We start from the raw sequence: 18,921 nt of genomic DNA on the forward strand, positions 1-18,921 counted from the left end.
TAGAGCAGTCGGACTCGTTGCGCCCACCGGTTTCCATTCGCCACAGCACGGTCTTGGACCTTCTACCTCCCTTCTCCTCCTCAACAGACGAAGCATTAGCAGAACAAGGTTGTTGTCGTACTGCTGCTTCAAGAATATAAGCAAAACAAGCCCGAAAAAGGCACTAAGAACGGCGTCGTCAAGCATCTTGTTATCTGGAGCGAGGACTACAGTGTTTTCTTCCGGTAAACGGAAACACGTAAGATCTGCCCCGCCCCCTATCCAATCAGAAACCTTCCCTGCCTCAAACCTTGCGCAGACCCGAATAAAGGCAATTAAACTGATCTCTGTGTAAACCCTCATTCAGAATGAATATTTCTCATGTAAACTACCTGGAAAGACTTTAATTCTGAATGATTTCATTCAGATTTATTTAATTCGGAATGAGAAGCCATCATGTAACCGCAGCCAGTGAGGCTAACAACAGAGTTCAACTTTTTATGTCGGGGCTTCAGGACACTTGGATCACTACGGACGAGCAGTATGGAGATATTTTATGGTTTCAATTATGTGTTTTTGGACATTTGAATCTGGGGCGCCGTCAGCCTCCATTAGGTGGAGTTGTGTTGCTACCTCCTTGGATCTCTGCAAGCGTTGTGAGGACTCTAAAACTTCACCTGAGCCTCCCTCGGCATATGGGTGAGTAGATAATGGCTGAATTTTCATTTTTGGGTGCACTATCCCTTTAAGTCAAAAGTTGTAAAAGATGTTGAAAATTAAAAACCAACAAATGTACATGCATTATTTATTTGTGTGGAAAAATTCATGTTGAACAATCAACAGTATTAGCCAAAGATTTCACAAATTCCATCTGATGAAGTCTCGATTGCTCCCCTTGTAGGAGCATAATTTCTGTACTTTCTCCACCTCTGTATGAATTTCCTGAATAAGCATGTAACTTGCAGTGTTTGCCCACAGATAATGTTTATATATATTTACTAATATTACAAAGCACAACAAAAGTGTGAGAGAAATTTAGGACTCAATATCAATTTGTATCTTTCTTTAGGTTTTATACACCAAATAAAGACAATTTCTTTCTCCTTGCAGGGAAAAAGATGAAGCTGCTCTGGGGAATACTTCAGAACAGATTTTTTTTGGGTGCATCAATATTTTTTCGATAAAAATTCTTCACAGCTCTCACACTCTCTTTCACACACACGCACACACACGCACACACACACGCGCACACGCACACACACAATTGAACATTTTCTGATAGCCTTGTCTGATCCAGGTATGTCAAACGGAAACATCACACACGCACAGGTCCATAATTGATGTGCTCAACTTATCCAGTTGGAGCAGAGGAATGGGATGGTGAATTAATCATGGAGGATGTCTGTGAGGTGGAGGGGGAGAGAGTGAGCATGGGATCTGCACTGATGAGCGATGATCAAGGTTAGGGCGGGCAGGACCGGAGCCATGAATGTGCTAAAGAGGGCGGGTGGAACACAGCATCATGTACAACCACACGACACCAAGCGAGTCGGTGTGTTGTAATAGCTGACCTCATAAATACGGCAATGAATCACTGCTGGAAAACCACTTGAAGTGATACAATATTCATCACTCAAACAAGCCTGCTGCATTCAGTCAGTGCTGAATCATTGTCTGTTGTCCATATGATATCTGAGAGTAAACAAAATATTGTATCATGTAACCAGAGAGAGATCATTTAGCTGAGCTGATTTTCTTTTTATTCAGTTAATTTTTGTCTCTCGAGATGGATAGATGAAATGTACGACCTGTTCCTGGAAATATAAAAATCTTAAAGACGCTGGGATGAAATGGAGGCAATTCAACACTGGAACATTTTGTACACTCCAGGTGAAAAGAAATACTGACTATCGTGTTAAGTGTCTTTTCAAGGACATTCAGTATTGAGCGTTGGATTGTCCACCTGCACCTTTAACCTGGATTTTCAGTTTTATTATAACAAACTCAATGACTGGAGATTACTCATCCATTTGTGTCTGTCCTCACTTCAGTCTTTGTTATTGCTGCTGCAGCAAGAAAGTGCTTTCAAGGGGCAGCAGAAACCCTTAATACCAGGTTTTTTACATTCAAGGCGCCTCATGTCAAATGAGACATTAACCCTATCCTTTCCAGGCAGGGTTTCAGCAAATCCTTACAAAGTCTTTAAGGGTATTAAATTGCTTAATCTAAACATAAGGTCTTAATTGGTATTAAAATGTCTTAAAACAATCTTTCAGAAGTCCTAAACATGGCAAGACATGGGAACTAGGATTTTAAGAATCTCAAAAATAATTTGTAACATCTATTTTTTAAAAAAAAAAAGTACCCTTTGATAGTAAGATGACCTGTTCAGGGTGTACCCCACCTCTCGCCTAATGTCAGCTGGGATAGGCTCCAGCGCCCTCCGCGACACCCAACAGGATAAGCGGTTACAGAAAATGAATGAATGAAAATGGATGAATGAAATTACATTCAAATTTCAATGCTCAAATATTGGCCTGTTAGTAATATTTACTATGTACAAATACACTTTATACACAGGGTTATGTGTTGCCAATTCCAAGATCGATATGTGGTTGTAATACACTCTGTCTATTAGAGGGCATTCCAACATTATCATTGAACATTTGGATTTACCAACAGGTGATAGCTTCAGACACAAAATAAATAACGTTAACGATGAACATTTTAAATCTCACATTGCTTCTGAAGGCGAACATCAGCGAAATTAAGAATTCCAGTATGTTTTTTTCCGTGGTCTAGGAAATTTAAATTGATATTTTTGAACATGAGCTGCTCTCTGTCAAAGCCAGAAACCAGAGAAGTGATTCCCAAACTTGTGATGTTATAGGTGACGATGAATGGGAGCCTGATTTTGTGGACCCACAGAAAGTTTGTTTTCTTTTTTCTACCCAAAAGAGCTTTTTTCAGTCTTGAAACAAAAATTGTACCCATTAACTCAGAACATTCCCCTGGGTGCTCTCAGTGTCATCTCCAACGTCTTTCACTATTCATTGTCTATGGAGCAGCTCCAGACCTTAAATTCGTGATCCCAAATTTAAGTTGTAGCACTCTAGTTTTTTGATTTGGAAAAGATTTGTTTATGTTTACTAATATTTTTGGACTGTCTTAGACCATGAGTGTAACGTAGGAATTTTGAAAATGGCAAGGAGTTTGCTTCCTGTCATTTCTGATATTGTAACATTACAGGTTAATGGTAGCACACTTAACATAAGATTGTGATTGAGAGTGAAACGTACGAATAATGTATTTGTGAGTTGCAGGAATATGCAATTTTCTTGTTGCGACTAGGCTCGGAATAATGAATGTTAACAGCTTCAGCGTACTACTACAACTTAACAAGATTGTGGAAAAAAGGGAAGGGGTCTGAATACTTCATGAGCACACTGTATATATGTATGACAAATTGGAAATAATAAATTAAGATTAAATTAGTCATCTTTCTTTTCACAGCCATGATAGAGTACAACATAGCTCCATGAGCGACTGCATTATAATGCACTAACCCTGACCTGCACCCATGAACTCTCCTTCACTTCCACAAAGCGTCTGGAGGTCAGACTCAGTCCAAGAGCTGCCTGCGAAATGATCTGCAGCCTTGTAAATCAGGAGCTAAACACTCTCAGATCGGGGCTAAAAATTTATTGTGAACCACTGCACATATTAGCACTGCACCACTGCCTTAGTAAGTCTGGCCCCAAACGAACACAGCATCAGCTGAGAAGGTGTCAAAGTATCAGACCTTGAACAGAGACAAACGGGCACAACCGCTGGTTTTCATGGGAATGAAACACATATTTAGGTCACTCGTCGAGAGCCGAATCATCTCCATGACAACTGAGCAAACTACATTTGCTGATCAAGGCTGCAAGATGTGGCTGATAGACAGATATATTATACATACTCTGATTGGTGCAGCTTACTCACCAATGAGATGGTGGTTGTATGTTTTAAAATAGTCATCAGTATGGCACACAAAACAATGAGGAGACTCATGCAGAAGTAATCCCTTTTAATCATCACTCATCAGCCTGTTCTCATTCCCAACTCGTCAAATGCTGCTTCTTTATCAGTGATTTCAGTGTCAGACACCAACACAAAAAGGCACCTTTCGTGGCAGGATGAATCCCCGCCAGGTAGTATCACTTTATAATGCTGCCGAACGGCCTCAGTTAGAAACGCCAATGGTAGGGAGTAGGGATGCACCGATTTTTTTTCAACCGATAACAGATAATTACCTGCTTCCCGTGGCCAATAGCCGGTGCGATAACCGTCAATTTCACATTTCTGTATTTAAAATAAAGTGTGTAACCTGTAGTTTATGCCCTGCCCTCACTGCCCTGCCCCCATACAACCCTACACTACAGATGAACAAAATAAATATAAGGATGTGAAAGTAAAATGACTTTTAATCAGTATTAAATTTATAGTTAACAGTAAGACAGAGGGAGATGATGAAGCCCAGTGTCACTGTGTAATTCTCTGGTGTGTCAGTAAAGTGTATAAACTACACTGCAGGGTGGAGTCTCTACTAACAGAGACAAACACTGACAGCTGACTCATATGAACATCGGCAGGTCCGCGTCACATCTGGTGTATGAAATGTTTATATCATCACGCTGCATTTTTATAAACACAATTACAATATTGCGATACAAATAATCGCTAACTGTAGCGTCACATGGCTAGCGTTTATTAATAACTTTAACAACAGAGTGGAGTCTTTTAAAAGCTCGGTGTTGGATGTTAGCTGCTGCTGCTAATCAGCTCGTGCTAACACTCTGGGGACGGTCCTTCAGCGCTGTGTCTGACCTGTTTAACAGCTGCAGGAAGTTTATGTTATGTTATGTTTGTTGTTGTGTAGATGCTGCCCTTGTTAAGTCAATGAAAGCAGCCTGGCTTTGTAATATTGGCGCTATTTATTGGCTATGCTTTTACCTATCGTAATGATGCATAATTATAAATATGTCCCGTTATTGGTGGATAATTTATTGGCCTGATATATATTGTGCATTCCCAATAAAAAATGGAAATAAAATGGATGGGTCAACAAACCCTGGACTTTCACCCAGGAGCTGGCTGTTCGCTTCCTGTGGTAATGTTGAGCCAAACCACGAGTTTTTTGTCATAAATTTGTTCCATGCGCTCTTACTGCACGAGGAAATAAATGTAAATATGAGGTGTTTTCCTGGCTCTGTAAGTTTTTGAAAAGTCTCTCTGAAAACTGAAGTGTATTTTGAAAAAAACAACGTGTTTTCATCCGAACTTGTCAAACATCGCCACTTTGACAGTGGACTCTCACATTTACTTATGACGCACTGGATATCCTCCTGAGTTTGATGTTGACGTTGTGGGAAGCTGTGTCAATTTACACTTGTCACATGCATGCATTTATGACCAACTAGACCTGTGTGATGGTGTATTTTTCTGAGGATACTCTGCACTTTGTCTGTATTTTCTTATTTTCTTCTTATTTACTGTGTTTGAGACATTTATGGCTGTGTACTCTACAGTGCTGAGGTGAGGGCGGGGCTTTATAAAAAGTAGCGACCAGGTGCCAGACCGTAAGCAGCTGTGAGACACAGTGCCAAAACTCCACAAGTACAGCGAGGTGAACCTCCAAACGAGTGAATCTGAGGTTGGCTTTTAGCGACAAACAGTAACTAAAAATCCTACATAGTATACCTTTAAAATAATGATAAAAGCAGTAAATACATACACAGTGTATTCATACAAGAAAATGAATTCATGGGACAATCAAATCATGCAGTTTCTTGTTTTTGATTCATTGGCACATGACTAATTTTAGCACCAAATGCAAAGCACAGGTCCGTGGAGACCGCTCTTAAGAAGTCGGATTTCTGAGTTAGCTTCAACTATTTTTACTTCAGCCCAGGTTCCTGAGTTTTACACAGCACGGCTAACTATTAATCCTTCTTAGAGAAACATGCCTTGGATAAATGTCACATGAAGAACTGTTTTGAAGTGACAATTTTTAATCACTTTTGATTTTGAGTGACTTGTGCTTGGACCCAGTGGATGAGAGAAAAAAGGGCAGGAATTTAATAGCTGACAAATTTTGACTGAACTGAAGGAAACTGGGGAAATAACCCACAGAGTAAAAAACTAAATTATCCTAAAAATTGGGGGCTGCTCATGTGGAGGCTTCAAACCCATGTGACCGAGTGTGAGAACTCATCTGCCTGCAGCTGTACAGTACATTGCCTTTGAACGCTGTGTCTGGCAATACATTTTCATTGTATGAGTGCAACTTAAATGATCTATCCAGTTTTTTCAGTTGCACCAAAAAATACCATCAATTTCACTAATGTACCTTACAAGGGCAAAACGACATTGTACTAAGAGCAACTGTGAAGTTAATTTATGCGAGCAGAATATCACCTCCTGGACGCTTTCAGCTTCAAGGCCTGATGTGAGCTGGTGTGATAGGGTGACCCTGGGTGGGAGAATGCACTTTTGAGAGTACTGATGTTAAACATACAGAAAAATCAAAGCTGAACAGACACGATTTTTTACTAAGAGACTCAAGTACCATCTAATAACGGGTTGAGATGTACTGCAGAGGAACCGTGCGCTCGGTCGAAGGCTCGTGTTTCATGGTCCAACTGTTTTCTCTGTCCCTTCCTCTCTGTACACCTCCTCTATCCCTCTCTCTGCCTCCCTATCTCCGCCTGCCTCTCCCTAAATCTGTTCTGCTCCAGCGGACTCTCTTCTTTAATCCTATCTGATGAGGACCCCAGTTGTCCCCCCTCTCGCTGCCGCACGGAGAAATGTATGCTAATGTGGCCCGACTGCAAAAATGGAAATTAGGCTCCCTCGCACTCCTGCAGCAGCCGGAGACAATGCAGCCGTAAAAGAGAGGCGGCATTGTTCCACAACAAACCCCAAACAGGGAGATAAGAACTTGTCAAATTTGATCAGAGATGAATTATGCATCACTGGCCACTGAGTTAAAGCGTCGTGCTTTTTGATGATTCCCCTTTTATCTCTTCATCTGTTTTAGCAATCACACGCTGCTGTCGGGAGCTCCGTCTTTATGTACATTTATATATGCGTGTGTGCACATGCAGCGACTCCAGCGTGTTTACTCCTGCCTGTGTGTGTGTGTGTGTGCGTACAGTAACTGTGTATAGATAAGATATAGTTTCCCAAAGTGATAAAGACACAGAGACAACAATTTATTTTTGCATTTCTGATCTTCGGGAAAAAAGAATTCATATCCAGGATGAACAGCAGCAGCTTGTAAACAGTCTCAGTGAAACCTTAGATGTAGGCAGATAGAATCCCTTATCATAGATACCTCTCCATCTGGGCGAGTGGTTGGGGAAAGAGCTGCTAACAGGATTATGTGTAGCGTGTTCACCTTTACCGAGCAGACAGAGGGGTACGATCAATATGTGACTAATGTGATCAGGGAGGGCTATCACCCTTCGTCTTCTTGCTTTCAATGAAACCCCATTAACCATGTGACTGTGGAGCTCCGGCACATGACCACAATTTTTCTTCTCTCCAAGCCCTACAGTGAGCCAACTCTGAAAGCACAATATGTCCCCGAAATGGGATATGTCTGATATCATCTGATGGCTCTCAATTTGAAAATTTGAATCCACAGTGGAGCAGATTGGAGAATCTGCCGCGTTGCTGACAGATCACGGCTCTTGTCAGTAACAATTGAGCGTGCCATCCCGGTGCATTTTCATTTACCCACAGCCCAGGACCGCAGGTAGCATGAGCCGAGTATATCTCATTAAAATAGAGGAGAATGGCTCTGCTCGTGTCTATTGTGCTCAGTAATTCCTCGGTGATGTATTCTTCCCCCCATCTTGCTAATGTAACAACGTCTCAGATCCCGAACCCCTTTCTTGCTTCTCCATTTTCTCCTTTTCTGGGAAAGAGAGTCTGATTCCCCCCCCCAGTTAATGAAATTGTCACAGCACCTTATGAAATCGCCACCGTGTAAGCAATAACATCTGGCAAATAGATGGCGCATGTAATGTCCGCCGAGCCTCACTACACACAACCCTGTTAATGAGTGGAGAGACAGAGTGACAGACAGACAGACAGACATGGGGGGACAGGGGCAGATTGATGACAGACAGACGGGACGATGTCATCGTGTGAACCGAAAGATGGAAAACAAAAAACATTTCCAATGATTCTTTTGAATTCTAACATTGCACATGGTGTAATTAATTAAAAAGAAAAACAAAAGATAAAAGAAAACCTTCAATCTCCAAAAACAGAGTTTTAATCAAAAATAAAATTTTCCTCTTTATACACAAAAAAGTTCAACCAAACTTTAGAGAGAAGTTCTATTCAACAAGGCCTCACAATTAATAGACACAACATAATAACAATACAACAGTTGCCTCTTTCACTCTTGGTTTGTGCGTGTTTATCTGTGTGCCTGACAAAAGGATAAAAGAATAATGAGCTATAGGTTGTAAGAATGTTTCCTTTCTTGACATTTCACGAGTTTATTTTGTGTATTTATTAGACTCAAAAAGCTACGAGGGCTTGTGCAATATAGTAAACTTGCCGTTTCAACACATCTTCCAGCTGAAGAGACACGGCTCCATGCCATTGGTCCGACGTCCCCTTGTTCCGATATGTGATTATACTAGGCTATACTGTATTTGTGTACCATAGAGGATCAGCAACACAACAAAAGTAGGCTACTGGTCGAGATACAAGTGTCACAGAGAGGAGAGAGTGAAACACCATAACCTCCTGTTATTAACTCTGGGGTCCGGGTTGTGTGGGGACCTCTCTGTGGTGCTGAACGGCTCCTGGCGGGCGTATTTCTGCCTTGATGGTTGCCCCGCGACCGGCTCTGGGTCAGCTGGGAAAGGCTTGAGGCGGAGCAGGCTCACGGCTTATGTGTTTGCCACTTTCTTTTTCATTTTAACCCACACCATGATCTTTTCCTGACCCTAACCAAGTGGTTTTTGTGCCTAAACCTAACCAGACCTTAACCACAGGGCATCATGATGATTTCGGAACAACGGGACTTCAGAACAATGAGTTTAATATGGTCGGAACAATGGGCTGTGGGACCAATGGGCAGTTTCCAAGAGACACTACGGAGTAATTGAAATTGTCCTCACGTGTGATTTCAGGTGATTTTCTCATGTCGTCCTACCAGTCACTGATGGATGCACACAAAAGAATGTTGGTTCCTAAGTGTTCCTTCTCAGGTGCATGCTACTCACGATATTACCACTTGTTGACACTTTGACGTCACACTGTTACCCACGGCAACAACAAGCGTGGCTGAAAGCGAAATTATTACTGACTCCGCGGTGGTTCCAAACAGAGGAGCAGCTTCAGTAGTGTGGAATAAACTGTGGCGTCCTGAATGTCTTATGAACAGCCCCGGACTTCTCAGACTCTTTTAGTGACTTACTGCTCAGAGGGAACTCAGTCAGCGGCTCCTCTGGCAGCAGCACAGCGTCTCTCCCTCTGCTCTCTACAGAACTACAAAACTCTATCACTTATTTTGTTGCAATTGTATTTTCTTAAATTAAAAAAATATATATTTTTTTACTAATTTGTCGTATTGTCAAGACTATTGTTATCACAAAAATACCCTGAATTATCGTGATATTATATTAGGGCCACATCACCTACTCCTACTGCTGGTTCTTTCACCAGTAATCTCATCTAAACTGTATTTTGAAGGCCGTCTATTACACAAACTGAGGATGCCTCAGTGTTCTTCTGAATGACTCAGACGGTCTTTTGTTCCGGTGGTGCTCAGACTTTTAGATTTGGTCTCTAGACACAGCACCTTTCAGCTGTTTATTGTGTCCCAAATGGCATTTTGGAGTGTTATGTATTATGAATGTACTGTCTGTACCGTTTGTTGTTGATACAAGTTCTGGTGGTGAATGAGTCTCCCAACTGGGGGTTTGTAAAGCTTTCTAATCTAATGTAAACAAAATTAATCTGAAGAACCATTGGAGAACATTTTAGGCCTCTGTATTGTTGTTTAGAGGTTCCCTGCTTGTTTCTCAGCTCAGTTTAGTTTACTAAGGTAAGAATAAAAACAATAAAATAACCTGCAAAGAGTGTATGTCCACACATTTACATTACAGCTGTGGCGCTCAGCCCTTTTGCCCCCATGTACACACAAATATTCCAGGTTTGAAAAGGCAACATATTGTGTTTCTCAGTAAGCATTTAGTACTGAATTCTGAATCTTTTAAGCCAAAATTTCAACAGAAATTATTAAGAATTATTCAGTTTTAAGTAAAAGTGTCATTTTGATTAGGGCTGACCCAAACATTTCGAAGCTTCGTTCTATGGCACGAGATTCGATTATGAATTTTTTTTTTTTTTTTAAGAATATTCAGCCTTTTTTTCCTCCCTTTTTTTGGGGGGACCTTGAATGCAACACCATCTCCAACAAGGAAATGCAGTGCGCCGAGGGTTTTAATTTTTAGTGTTAAATCAAAAGTTAAACACTACTTATCAGCAACCAGAAGTGTTTTTTCGTTTGTGAATATTTTTATTTTAATTCTAGGGTTGCAAGAAACTACCTTTTCCCCATAATTTGTAAGTTATTAACTTTTTTGGACTTTTTTTTTCGCTCAGCACTCGTCGAAGGCTTCGATTTAAAATCGATCTGAGCTCCAAAGCTTCGATTTTCAAAAATGAAGTCAAAGGTCAGCCCTAATTTTGAAGCATATTGACTCTGCCATTGTATTGTCTGGCATCATTCCAGGACTTCCAGGCTAAAAACTAAAACAATATTAACAATATAATGCCATGTGGCACCTCTACAGTTTCTATATGGCACTACTTGACACAGGCGCTGCATAGTACCTTTAAAATGTGGGTGCCATATCGCAGCAAAACAGATTCCCACTTAATTATGAACCAAATAACTGCTTTAGAACCATTTTTGTCATTGTGACAATATACTGCAAAATCATCTGATCGTCACAATGCAGCTGCTGAATGTTGCCAAATATTGTTGCCTTAGAACTGGGACAGAAAAAAATAGGCTTTTTTAAGGTCTAAAGTTCGGACTTTACATTAATCATAGTAAAGATGATTTACTACTAATTTAGGATTGCCACAGTAGTTATTTGACAGAGTAGATATTAGGGTTGAGCTGCTGTAAAATTTTTTACCTGGTGTCATAATCATAGCCGGACCAGACCAGACTGGTATACCAAATCCTACTCCCCTTACTCAGCAGTCACTCCAGAGTGGAACATAATGGCTCTGTGTCTTAACAGCAAATGAGCATCTGTCTATTATTACATTGCATTGCTTCAAATCGAAGCTCTCTGTCCACATTGAATCCATTAAATATGCACTTCTGTCACATCATGTAAACAAACCACGTAGCTATTAGCTGTGCACTCTGGATCAGACTGGATATGTAACCACTTATGCGCTGGAAATCACATATAACACAGCCAAAAGCAAGTAGCCTAGCTTGTCATTAGCACTGTCATTTAGCTTACCAGAAACTTTGAGTTCCCTGGTGAACTCCTTCTCGCCAGCTGACACCTTAGTGTGCTTTATGTAGTGAAACAAGGAGGTACCATAAAAACAATTCCTCAAATCAGCTTCATACATCAGCCGTTCTTTGTTCTTTGTAAATAGAAACAGGGCGTCTGACAAAAGTTTAACTGCACACCATGTTGCCTGCAGCCAGTTAGGACAGCTCTTTCATCAACCTCAGATCGCTCATGTCATCATATTGAGGATTACTAATGGAATACAAGATGGATTTAGCCACCATGATGCCATCAGTACAGGTTGGTTATGTAGGCATCTTTTGCATTCAATCTCATTAATCTGGATGGTACTATACAACTAATATAACTTTATTGTTTTGTCCCTATTTTTCTCTCTGGTCTCTCAAAGTCAGCCAAATGTCAAAATGTCTTGCAGTTAGTCAGCAGCCCAATTCACAGGTCAAAGTTCTCGAAAGTTGAAAATGTAAAACTGTGTGAAAGCACTGCACAACTTTAATTTGCCCAAACAAGAGCATCTACTGATCTTGGCACTTCTACTGAAATGATTTTGGTTTTCCGTTACTGAATCCTGCTGTGACTCAGCTCCTGAGAGTGAGCATGAAGCGACGGGGCTCATACAGAAGGTGATGGGACAGGGAATATAATGTAGTCTGTGAAGATTCTGGTATGTGCTCTATAGTGATACAAGTCTGCTTTATGTTTGTGTGTGTGTGTGTGTGTGTTCCTGCAGTTACTGCATCATGCTGAGCAGAACAGAGAGCGCCCGGCTCCTCAGCAGCCCTGGCAGGCCTCTGACAGTTCGTGCTGGCTGCTCTCCCAACCTGCCCTTCCAACGGGACGCCAGCTGGCCCGCTGCTGCCGCCGCCGCCACTCTGCCACGGCCACCATCATCACCGGAGAAGCTGGCTGAGTGAAGACAGGGTGTTGGGGGGGGGGAGAGAAGATGGGAGCTGCCAGCTCGCACCATCCTCACCCGCTCACTGAGATGTTAAATCTGTTGTCGGCCTCTCTGTCTCTCAACACTGGCTCACAGATTTGTATGCAGACGGTGAGTGTAATTCATTGCAGACTGCCTCCTTTACCCATTCTCTCATCCGGGGGCGCACTCACATCCCCGAGCACCACACTGTTCTGAGAATCATTTACGATAACAACAGAACAATCAGCGAAACCTTGCAGGAGTAAAACACATTCAGGTGTCAGTGCGGTCAGCTTCCTATAGCGAGAGTAATGCTGCCTCTGCTCTTTGATGAAGCCCAGTCTGAGCACGCTTTAATCAGCCAGAGAGGCAGAGGAGGGGGAAACTGATGCAATTATCTATTTATTAAGCAGTCCTCCTCGCGTTTTCCCATGTTCTTTGGCACCTGCGTGTCCTGTTAGAAGTGTTCGGTCAGCAGTGCTGAGGGCAGCACATTGAACCCGCGTCACATTATAATTAGGCCCCCCTCCACATATCACAGTTCTGCTTGGCTGTGCTCCCCTGAGACGGACTATCATGTCGACACACATACCCCCGATACCCAACCCCCCGACCCCTCTGACACACACACCAGAGAAAAAAAACACCCACAAACGAGCTCATGTGCTTGTGCACGTATGAACGCATACAGAATATAGATGAAGAAAGATGAAGGCGATTACATGTTACAAACATTCACTACAAAGCCATGATGTGCTGCTTTTATTGATTCATTTGTATGGCCTCTGCTCAGCTGTTTGTGTCTTGTTAAAGGTGGAGTAAAGGCGCCATCTCATTAGCAACTCCCATGTTAAAGGGATTGTTGGGATTTTTTGAAGTGAGGTTGTATCAGTGTATTACCTACGGCACGCGGCGGTCGGCATGCTTCCAGTTTGGAGGAGCAGAGGAATTCTACCACAGAAGCTCAGGAATGCATTTTTGTAAATGGGCTTTGCAGTAAAACGGATTTTACCCGCTTAAAAAAAGGCCTTCCGAAATAAAATCTTTATCAGTCTGCATGGATGCTGTACTAACAATATTTTCACTGCTTTACCTTGCTGTCAGACCCTTTTAACCATCTAATGTCCATATTTCACCACGTAATCACAACTTTATAACGCCACAGATCAGCTTTTTGGGTTCAGCTTTCACTGCAGAGACAAAAGGATTCCTTAAAGAAGAACGGTTGTGAAGGGAGGATGAATGGGCCAAATTATACAGAGTGAGGGGGAAACTGGAGGCCCAGGTTGAACAGAAGCTAAGTGTATAAACTGTAAGTGTATACTCACACGCCCAGAGAGCTACCGCTGCCAAGAATGGGACAACACAACTTCAGGATCTTTCTGAATCAGAGGATGCCAGTGCTTCACACTTCAGTAGTTTGTATTTGTGGGAATTTAGCGGAATTTTCCCTAATGGGAGGGTACAGCAGTGCTCTTCGGGAGGTGTCTTAGTTTGCAGTGGTTTTACATAATCGCCGGATAAAACGTTCAGTGTAACTAGCCACAGCTGTTTTCATTTGTTTGTTTGAATAGCCCAGAAAAACACAAGCACGCACCATCTTGGAAATCTGTAGAAAAGTGAAGTTTAATTTCAGTCTGATTGTAAAACAGTGAACGGCACAGTTGGACTCTTGCGTAAGAATAGGGAAGTTGTACAACTGAGAAAATGTAGCGTCAAAGAAAAGGGTTGTTTGATGGCAAGGTAAAGCAGTGAAAATATTCTCAGTATGGTGTCCACTTAGACTGATATTGATTCTAATGCCTTCTTGCCGGCTATAGCTGTGGCCCGAGGCATTATGTTTTCAGGTTGTCCGTCCATGTACATGTACAGTATGTCCACCCATCCCATTCTCGTGAACACGATACCTAGAACACCTTGAGGGAATTTCTTCAAATTTGGCACAAACGTCCACATAGACTCAACAATGACCTGATTCGAACGTGGTAGTCAAAGGTCAGGTTCACTATGACCTTGCATCTGTCTCATTCTCATGAACGCAATATGTCAAAAAGAACTTTAGAGGAAATTTCATCACATTTGGCACAAACGTCAACTAGAATTTGGTGGTCAAAGGTCAAGATCAGTATGACCTCACGAAACATGTTTGTGGCCACAACTCAAGAACTCTAAGCTAGCTGTGACAAAATTTTACAAAAATGTCTGATAGGATAAAATAATGTCATCATAATATTCTATGGCCGTTATTCAATGTCATATCTCAGGAACAGAAGGGGAGACTTTTGGAGACATTTCTTGAAACTGTGCTGATTGTATAGATCTTTTGTGTTGCCGGGTAGAAGATGTGTGAAGCATCCATGTTTAAGAATATGGAGCTTCTTGCAGCAATGTCTATATGCTTCTCCAAACTAGGAGTATGCTGACTGCCATCTACTGTAGGTAACTGACTATAGACAGGCACCTTATAGAGCCCCACTTCACAAATTCCAAACTATACCTTCAAAAGAGATCAAAGAATCAAAGTAATCCATTTTTGAGTAGTTGCAGTTGATTACAGTACAGCCTGTCAGACTTCCAAATCCTATACGTTAACAACATTTGCATTTGCATTCGTCTGTTCTCATTTTACATCTATTAGTAACATACAAGTCCACAGTGTTGGATGCCTGCCCAGCAATTAAATGACAGCTGGGAAACATGATGAACGATGATAGGTAATAAGTCTATGCTAATAGAGAAAAGACAGATGAGTGAAATCTCATATTTCCCCCGATGGGCCCACAATTTTAGTTAATGTACTTATAACGTCCATGTGGTGTGGCACATCTGCATACATGCTAACCACATGCATCTAAACATAATGATGTGAAAAACAATGTCATGCATTAGCATCTTAGAAAAGATGACATTTAATTTCATAACGAGCTCTGCATATATACAGTTTGAGACGTCTTTGAGCCTGAATCATCATGAAAGTTATGTCTCAGCTGCTTGGACGCAGTAACGAGAGCCACAGTAGACACAGAATACGGGGAATAAAAGCCGAAAGAACAGAGTTTGTTGCTGAATTAAATATCACGTTCTTTATTTCTTCCCAGCTATGAACCAAAAGCCGATCCTATCCCAGGTGTTGCTTTGGGTGAAGATTTAAATTTCAGACGAAGTCTAAGAGATGATGCCGTGTGATGAGGTTTCAACAACCTTGGTAAAGCGGCTCTCTGACGTGCTCAGCCAGCATTTGAAATATTCATGATGTTGTAAGCTCCACAGTTACGAAGTTAGCTCATATCACTCCCCCAAAAGCCCACTTAACTGAAGGTTGAGTAAAATAGATCTTGAAAGCCCAACAAACTCTGCCAGACACTCAGATACTACATGAAAAGGAAGAATATTCCTGTAGATATTTATTACTGCTGCATGAATTGTATCAGGTATATGCTATTTATTTTAGTGTATTATTATTCCTCATCTATTGGAAGTCGCCCAAACTGAAATTGATGTAACACAGTTTTGACCAGCAGCATCATTGAGCTGCTGAGCATTGCGATATTCATGATGACAGCTTTTGCAATGAACAAAGGTTTTTTTCTTCAACCACTGACTTCACAGCCAAAGTCCACAGACAGCAAAGCTTTTCATGTAACAAAAAAATAAAATAAAAAATGGTCAAATACATATCCTTCACCTGCCATGAAGTAAGCAGTAGCTCACTTCTAAAATTTCATGACACATTGCAAAGAGATCATTCCCCCAGGCTCTGTCTTCCTGGATTTATTTTGGCTGCTGCTGTCACGCCTTTCCTGCAGCAATATTTGACTGATGTGAAGTCCAGACAAGCTAAGTATGTTAGTGTATATCAGTTCCTATTGATCCCAAACTCAATCTCGCTTTGTTCTGATAGATACAGGAAATAGAAATAGAGGAATATAGTTCCAGTTGAAAGTTTTTAAAAAGTTATTCCTTTGCTTTCTGTAATGAGATTTTAAAGATTAAAGCAGCCTTCATGTTAACAATGGATGGAGGTATATAAGTGTGTCATAGGGAGGTGGAGGGGATGGTGGATGGCGTGACACCTAGGCGAGACTGCTGCCAAGCTGCAGGCCGCTGTTAAAACTGCATGGTTTTTAGCATCACGTCACACAGTTCCAGCCTGATTGTGGCACCAAAAACTAGACACGTATAGCTGCATCCAGATTCCGTTTGTAGCGTACACAACACAAACCACTCCCACAATCAGTACAAGACAAACCCACCAACGCGGCGGTTATTTGAACCCAATAATTCACTTTACATACATGATGACGTGATTTACGTTATAAGTAACAAGATGTGACCCTTACCCTTAACTTATCCACCTCTTTCTTAACGCTTCATAGCTAGTGTTCTGCTCTCTGATTTCAGTAAAATGAAAGGGTTAATGTGTATTGCTTGTAATAACAGATCGTATTTTTATGTTGATAAGGCGACATTTATTTTGATACACTGCAAAGGATATGCTGTGCCCTGTGGGAAGGGGAAATCCCGGTAGTAAACACAGTTCATGTGTCCAAAGTTCTTGCACTTGTCTTATACCCTCGAAAGCAGCGGCTGTAAGTTGTTAGTCAATTAATAATTTAATTTACATGTAAGAATGAGATGGTGAGAATGTTGGTGTGCTTCAGTGACGCTAATTTACATGCTAATGTATGACCGTGTTAGCATATGACTTATTTTTAATGCTGTTGATGGCGAGTGTTAGCACTCAATGACCAGCTGGATTGTTATTATACCATGACTTTGTTCTGCTAAACAGGAATCATTTTAAGTATTTCCTGTTTTCTGTATATTATAATTTCACTCAAATATTTTCACCTGTCATGCATGAAGATGGTCAATAGGGCGCCAGGAGCAAGGCTCTCGCTTCCTGGGTCGTGAAAATCGAGTTTGGCTGGCTGTTTACTTCATTAACATACAAGTTGTATAGAACATGGAACAGTACAGATAGCTAAATGCTAACTTAGCATTTGCTCCAGGGCTTCTGCTTCCAGGCTGAGGGGCTAAAGGGGCTGGCTGTGGACTGATGTGTAGGTATGGTGGTGCCTTAACACAACCATGTAAACCCCAGCATTGCTGAAACATAAAGTTTCAACATATAAGCTACATAATAACATACAAGCGTTACATATTAGCAATGCATGATCATAAGCCATGTTTCCATCAGCCTGTTTAGATGCGCATCTAGAAGTATCGCATCGGAAAATTACGATCGAAACGCCAGAATTCAAATTAAAATCCCCTGATTCGCACAAACTAAAACATGCTCGCTTTAGCCGGGTTTTGGTTGATTCGAAAAAATGTTGATTTGCAAAACGGGGGATGGAAACAGTTATGTTCGAATTAAGTCTGATGTAGCGCACCTCTCTCCATGGTGATATCCACACTCCGGGTCGGGAAGGCGGTAATGCATTTACAAGCTGGTTGCCAACCACCAGAAAAAGTAGAAGAAGAAGAATGCGAGACTTGTTTTGTTTCCGGTTCTGCGGAAAACTCGCGCGAGTTCGTAGTTTTCAACAAAGTCCGTACATTTAATGGAAACACACAGGATTCGTATTTCTTTTAATGCACATTTCCCAATGATTCGAATCTCTTCTGGATGGAAACATAGCTATAGAGACACATCATCGATTTCCACTGATTTTTGGCTTTAAAATGAACTATCAGAATCGGCCAACATGCTTTTTCTTATTTTGCACAATGAATGAATATTACACACTGAAAAATATTGTATGTCATGTCTCCATCTTCTGTTGGGCCATCACGCTAAGAGTATGCACGTATAATATGATATTAATTCCCCTTGTTATGTCCCTATTTTAAAATGGCAGACAGAGGAAGACAATAACACGACAATCAAATAATTGAAGGAGTGAGAGTAGAAGTTACAAAACGAAAAGTGATTTATTCACAAATGTAGCACAGGGTTCTCCAGATGTGGGGCAGGAAGGGACAAAGTGGTTGTGCCAAATAAAAGAAACCAATATAACAAAACCAGGCCTCGACTAACCTCTACCTCTAAAACAAAACCCTAACTTCCTTATCTAAAAAAAGAGCTTCACCAAACAAATACAAAGGTGGCAACAACCAATAAACCTTGTGTTTCTAAACACAAAATAACTACGTGAGGGAAATGTATAGGATGCCCCACTCACCTGTTGTCCTCAACCTCCCGCCACATACCTTTAATTTCTAATAACTTTATCAAAAACAGCAGCAGCAGCCCAGCCAGTCTCAGAAAGGAGAGGAAGAGAAAAGACAGAAGAGATTTGATGGTCACAGAAATTAAGTGGGGAAGAAGAGTGGATATATTGATATTGGTATCGGTTATCAGTCAAAAGAGTTGTTACGAATTGGCGTATTGGGTTGCAGAAACATGCAATGGCAACATTTATTCTGGTGATTGCCTGAAGT

The sequence above is a fragment of the Epinephelus lanceolatus genome, chromosome 13, assembly GCF_041903045.1.
Source record: "Epinephelus lanceolatus isolate andai-2023 chromosome 13, ASM4190304v1, whole genome shotgun sequence".
NCBI lineage: Eukaryota > Metazoa > Chordata > Actinopteri > Perciformes > Serranidae > Epinephelus > Epinephelus lanceolatus.